Genomic DNA, 6000 nt, shown 5'->3' with positions numbered 1-6000 from the left:
AGATAACTTTACTAACACCATAATTTTCACAAACACAAAAGATAGAGAACACAAAACCAAAAAACATCAAGGAAACGTCCCTTAACAGCTCTATATACAATGCTTCTGGAGGAACAGTTATGATGATCTCTATTAATCTCAGAGGAAGCTGCTTATACTCTGAGTAGGCTGACTAAGCAAAAGGTCACATCTGCTACGTAGTCTACTGTGGCGGCGTAAATGAATGCAGACAGATTATAAAAATATATATAGCTTTAATAAGGAAATACTTACAGGACCACAGGTTCCCACGGAGAACAGGAAAAGCAGAGAAAAAGGGGCTGCTGGGATCATGCCCAGCAGATTTATCAGTAAACATTAGCCCGAGGCGAACACGCCCCCAATGGGTGGGGCTATATCCCTACAGTCTACACAAAAAAAAATCACACAACCCAGGAAAACAAGAAACCTGAATAATATACAAAAAAAGGAGTACTGGAGAATTGGAACAATATTAGCTTCTGAATTCATTCCAAATGTCTGCCGCTGCTGCTCATAAAAGCATTCATAAAAGTAAATATAGTCAAATATGCAAGCACATGGCATTAATTCAATTCACTGGGAAAAACTGAACATTTGACAGTGGGTCACAGAAATTACTTGTCAAAAGTGAGAAGTGTTAAGTCTGGAGCTTAGCCTCTAGCCCCTGGCATCCATTTCAGCCCCCTGGCCTGAGAGTTGTGTTAGCCTGGACTCCAAATCCCAGCATGCCAGGTACAGACCCCCCCTAGGAATGGGTCAAATCTACTCCCATAGTGTATTTAGGAGGGATTCTAGAAGAGAAACATGTGGTTCTGGGTTTGCATGGGCTCCCCGCTTACCTGTCTCCCCACATGTGCTCAGCCACCAGAGAGCACAGTATTTAATAAAATGATGGGCATTTTGATTTGGTTTGATTTCACCTAATTTGACTTCTTTGTGCTGGCAGAACTGTGCCTTCTAAGAATTTTTTCTTAGCAAGAAGGAAACACAGAACACAGAACAAACACTCTTAACAGTTTATTAGAGGGGGCATGCACAGGCCTGGGAAGTCAGTGTGCAGAGAGAGGGAGAAAGATGGCTCACCCAGCTTTTAAAAACTGCTTAGGGCATGCACACAGGGGCTGACATGGCTACGTCATATGCAGATGATGGTGCTAATGCAAGGGGGCAAGGGCTTAGCTGAGTCATATGTGGATAATGCAGGAGGGCACCTTTAACATCCCCAATTGGCTGAGGGCTTCTCTTCTGTAACGATGTAAATGAATGCAGACAGATTATAAAAATATATATAGCTTTAATGGGGAAATAGACTTACAGGACCACAGGTTCGCATGGAGAACAGGAAAGCAGAGCAAAATGGGTGCTGCTGGGATCATGCCCGTCAGATTTATCAGTAAACATTAGGCCGAGGTGAACATGCCTCCAATTGGTGGGGCTTATCCCTACATCTCCCCGTTTTGTCTAAATAAGACAGAACTAAACCAAATACAACCATATACAATAATAACAAATAATAAATATAACAAAAAAATATTGAGAACAAAAGTTTTGCTAAACATTCTATCTCAAGGAGTCTAATAACATAGAAAGTAACTACAATTATATAATCTTCAACTCCGCCAAAGATCTGAGAACGGAATAAATATTACTTAACAAATGAGAGATATCCAAAATGTGCAACAATTGGCAGAGACAACTGACTACCTGGGTAATCACCCAAAGTCTCGTTTGCAATGTTGAATCAACCAACTTTGGCTAAGGCCTAACATAACTGACATACCATTCTTAGAACTATCCTACCCTGTCTTGGCAGGATAAGACAATCCTGTTTCATCCACTTAGGGATATTCTGTATCTTTTTCAGAAGTTGAGGTATGGGCTTTTCTTAACCCAAAGGCCAGTTCTGCCAAGAAGACAAGCTCCCAGTGGAGTGTCTTTGGTGCTCAATGTTCTCTCGGGAGTAGAGTGGCATTGCCAGGAGTAATTGTGTCTCGTTGGCACAGAAATTTTAGGTTAGATTAAAGGCCATTTTCTACAGCTCTTCGAAGAGGCTGAAGATCATACTATCTATACTAAATATAATCTCTATGTATCTAAAAGACCTGATTAACCTAAAAATAAATATGACAAACATATAATTCTCAATACCTACCTAACTTAAAGACTAAAAGAATAAACAACTGTGCAATATATGAAGACAATGATCTTCAACTGTAAACAATGTCATAGTATCAGAGGTAGAAATGTACATTGTAATTTGGTAGATGTATCACTACAATATAGACAAAGTTATAAGCATACTCATACAAAAATAGAAGTAGGAAGACTCACATTCAATATTCAATATATCAATATACAAGAAACAGTACCAATACAATTTTCTATAAACAGTAATTCACAAATACCAATCATCCCATAAAACCAGTTAATCCCCCTTCCTCTTCTTCTTTTTTTTTATTTTTGAAAATACCCCTAAGTCCATAAAATATCACCCCATTCCCTCAACCCTAAACCAACCACTAAAAGATGTCCCTAACCCTGAGGGCAAACTCTGTAGGGAGATGGGATGTCGTCCTCTAAGATTGCTTCTAGCTGACATGGGGGCGACGTTCTTCTTAGGGGGTCCTGGGAAAGCAAATGATGGTAAAATTCCCAATTTAACCTTTGACCTAAGAAAATTGTAACTAGTCTCAGACTGTTTTGAGAAGGTCCAGCCAGAGTGTTGTCAAAAATGTGCACCATTCGAAATTGTCTCGTGTAGTTGGTACCAAAAAACAGGTCTAATATTAGCGCTTTAAAAAAAATTCGTGACGTCATAAAAACCAGATTGAGTTGATGTCGTGGGGCCCCATCTTCATCCTGGAAACTTCAAAGCTTACTGTAGGAAAATTTGTTGCTTGTTATGGGAAATTTAAACATTAACAACAAGGACATATACTGACAAATAAAGAAAGACACAGATATGAGGAAAGGCAAAGAAAATTGAAGATATATATATATATAATTCATACTTACAGAACATGTCCCTCCATCAGTAATTAAATATTCAGGGTCCCTTAAATTCTTTGGATATGGGTATTTTCCTGTGGAGATAAGAAGAGGACCCTGCCCCCAACCTATCTGTATTACTTACCAGCAGTATGATCGTCATCCATGTGATTGAATTGTTATTTATCTTTCCTATGTCGCATTTCTTCATCAAAACAAACCTTTAATAATTTTGATGGTATCGACAATTTTTCCTCACCTGTGGAGACAAGAGCAAATCCCCTTCCCCAAAGCAGCACATCTCCTGGCTTCCATTGTGAGGTCAGCACATCATTGAAATAAACTGGTTGATTTAGTTCAGTAGACTTTTCCATTATCCAATGTCTTTCTGCAGCCAATGTTCCCTTCTCATCAGCCTTGAGAAAATACAAGGTTAACAAAGCATTATGTAACCTATATCTGGGGGTGTTTTCCACCCCTTTCTGTTTGTTCAACATATCCTTTATAGTTCGATTTGATCTTTCTAGACTGCTTGACCTGTAGGATTATATGGTATACCTGTAACATGCTTGATATTGTAATAATCAAAAAAACGTTTCATTTTCCTAGAGACATAAGCAGGACCATTATCTGTCTTTATTTGTGTAGGTATACCCATGATAGCCATGACTTCTAATAAATGAGTGATTACTGAATCAGCCTTTTCTGAACTTAAAGCCGTTGCCCACTGAAAGCCTGAATACGTGTCAATGGTGTGATGAACATATTTTAATTTGCCAAATTCTGCAAAGTGGAACACATCCATCTGCCAGATTTCATTCCTTTGGGTGCCCTTTGGATTAGCCCCTGCAGGTAGTGGCGTTTGGTTATAGAAAGAGCAAGTAGGGCATTTCTTTACAATCTCCTTAGCTTTTGCCATGTAATAGAAAACTCTTTCTTCAAACCGTTGCTATTAACATGATGTTTCTTTTTTTTTTTTTTTTGGTTTTTCGAGACAGGGTTTCTCTGTGGCTTTGGAGCCTGTCCTGGAACTAGCTCTGTAGACCAGGCTGGTCTCGAACTCACAGAGATCCGCCTGCCTCTGCCTCCCGAGTGCTGGGATTAAAGGCGCGCGCCACCACCGCCCGGCTAACATGATGTTTCTTATGAAATTCAGAGGCTTGTAGCACACTACCAATCAATAATTGATCAATTTTTGCATTACCTTGTACTAGAGCACCTGGCAGACTCGTATGGGATCGGATGTGTGTTATGTACATAGGGCAAAGCCTGTTCCTAATCAAATCTTGCACCTGGATAAACAAAGAGGTTAGTTCGGTATCATCAGGTATAAATTCAGCAGTTTCAATGTGTAAAATAACTTTCTGCATATTATGAATCAGTAACAATATTAATAGTTTCTTTAAAATCCCTTAGCACCATAAGAATGGCATATAATTCTGCCTTCTGGACAGAATCATAAGGACTTTGTTCCACCTTACCTAAATCTTCTGATTTGTAAACTGCCTTCCCTGATTTATTGGCATCAGTATAGAATGTACAGTCTCCAGTTATTGGAGCATCACAGAAGATTAGAGGAAGGGTCCAAGAAGTTCTCTTTATGAAGTTATTAATGTCAGTTAGTTGTTATTAATGTCTCCCAAAAAATTAGCACAAGCTTTTTGCCATGGTTTATTATCTTCCCATAATTTCTTTAGTTCATCAGCAGTGAAAGGCACTATAATTTCTGCTGGGTCTATGCCTGCTAGTTGACTAAGTCTCAACTTGCCTTTTATAATTAACTCAGAGACTTTTTCCACATAAGTTTTCAGTTTCTTACTTGGTTTATGTGGTAAAAAGATCCATTCCTAGATAATATCATCTCTCTGCATTAAAATTCCTGTAGGGGAAATTTTTGATGGTAGTATGACGAGAATACAGTCGAGCTCTGGATTTACCCTGTCCACATGTGCCTGTTGTAATTTTTCCTCAATCATTGTCAGTTCCTTTTCTGCTTCAGCTGTTAATTCTCTGGGACTGTTTAAATCTTTGTCACCATCCAAGGTTTTGTTCAAATGAATTATTAGATCAGGTGTTATCCCAATAGCTGGTCGTAGACTGGAAATATCCCCTAACAGTTTTTGAAAGTCATTAAGAGTCCGTAGGCGATCTCTCCGAATTTGTGCCTTTTGTGTCTTAATTTTTTGCAAACTTATTTTATAACCTAAATAATTAACAGAATCTCCCTGCTGAACCTTTCAGGAGCAATTTGTAATCCCCATTTAGGTAAAAGTATTTTTATTTCTTCAAACAGTCTGTTCAAGGTATCCATGTTTGAATCGGATAACAAAACGTCGTCCATGTAATGATATACTATCGATTTGGGAAATTTCTTGTGTATTATTTGCAATGGTTGATTCACAAAATATTGGCACAGGGAGGGGCTATTTAACATACCCTGGGGGAGGACGGCCCAGTGGTACCTCCTTGAAGGTTGAGAATTATTATAAGTAGGCACTGTGAAGGCAAATTTTTCTCTATCTTCTTTTTGTAAAGGTATAGTGAAAAAACAATCCTTTAAATCAATAACTATGAGAGGCCATCCTTTTGGCAATAAAGAGGGCAAAGGAATTCCAGATTGCAGAGGGCCCATAGGTTGAATAACCTTGTTGATAGCCCTGAGATCTGTCACCATTCTCCATTCACCTGATTTTTTCTTAACCACAAATAGAGGAGAATTCCAAGGGCTGCTAGATTTTTCTATACGTCCAGCATCTAATTGCTCTCGTACCAGCTTTTCTAAAGCCTGTAACTTTTCCTCAGCTAAAGGCCATTGTTTTGTCTATATTGGTTTCTCAGTCAATCATTTTAGAGGCAAGGCTGTTGGTATCTCTGAAGGGACATCAATTGCTTGTTCTTGTACAGCCCGAATGGCCGGGTTTTTCCGTTTGTAATATCTTTTAATATTATTGTCAGAAATATAGGCTCTAGAAGTAGCAGGAATGTTAATTT

Source organism: Chionomys nivalis, chromosome 26 (assembly GCF_950005125.1).
Source record: "Chionomys nivalis chromosome 26, mChiNiv1.1, whole genome shotgun sequence".
NCBI classification, from domain to species: domain Eukaryota; kingdom Metazoa; phylum Chordata; class Mammalia; order Rodentia; family Cricetidae; genus Chionomys; species Chionomys nivalis.
Note: the sequence above shows the minus strand (reverse complement) of the source record.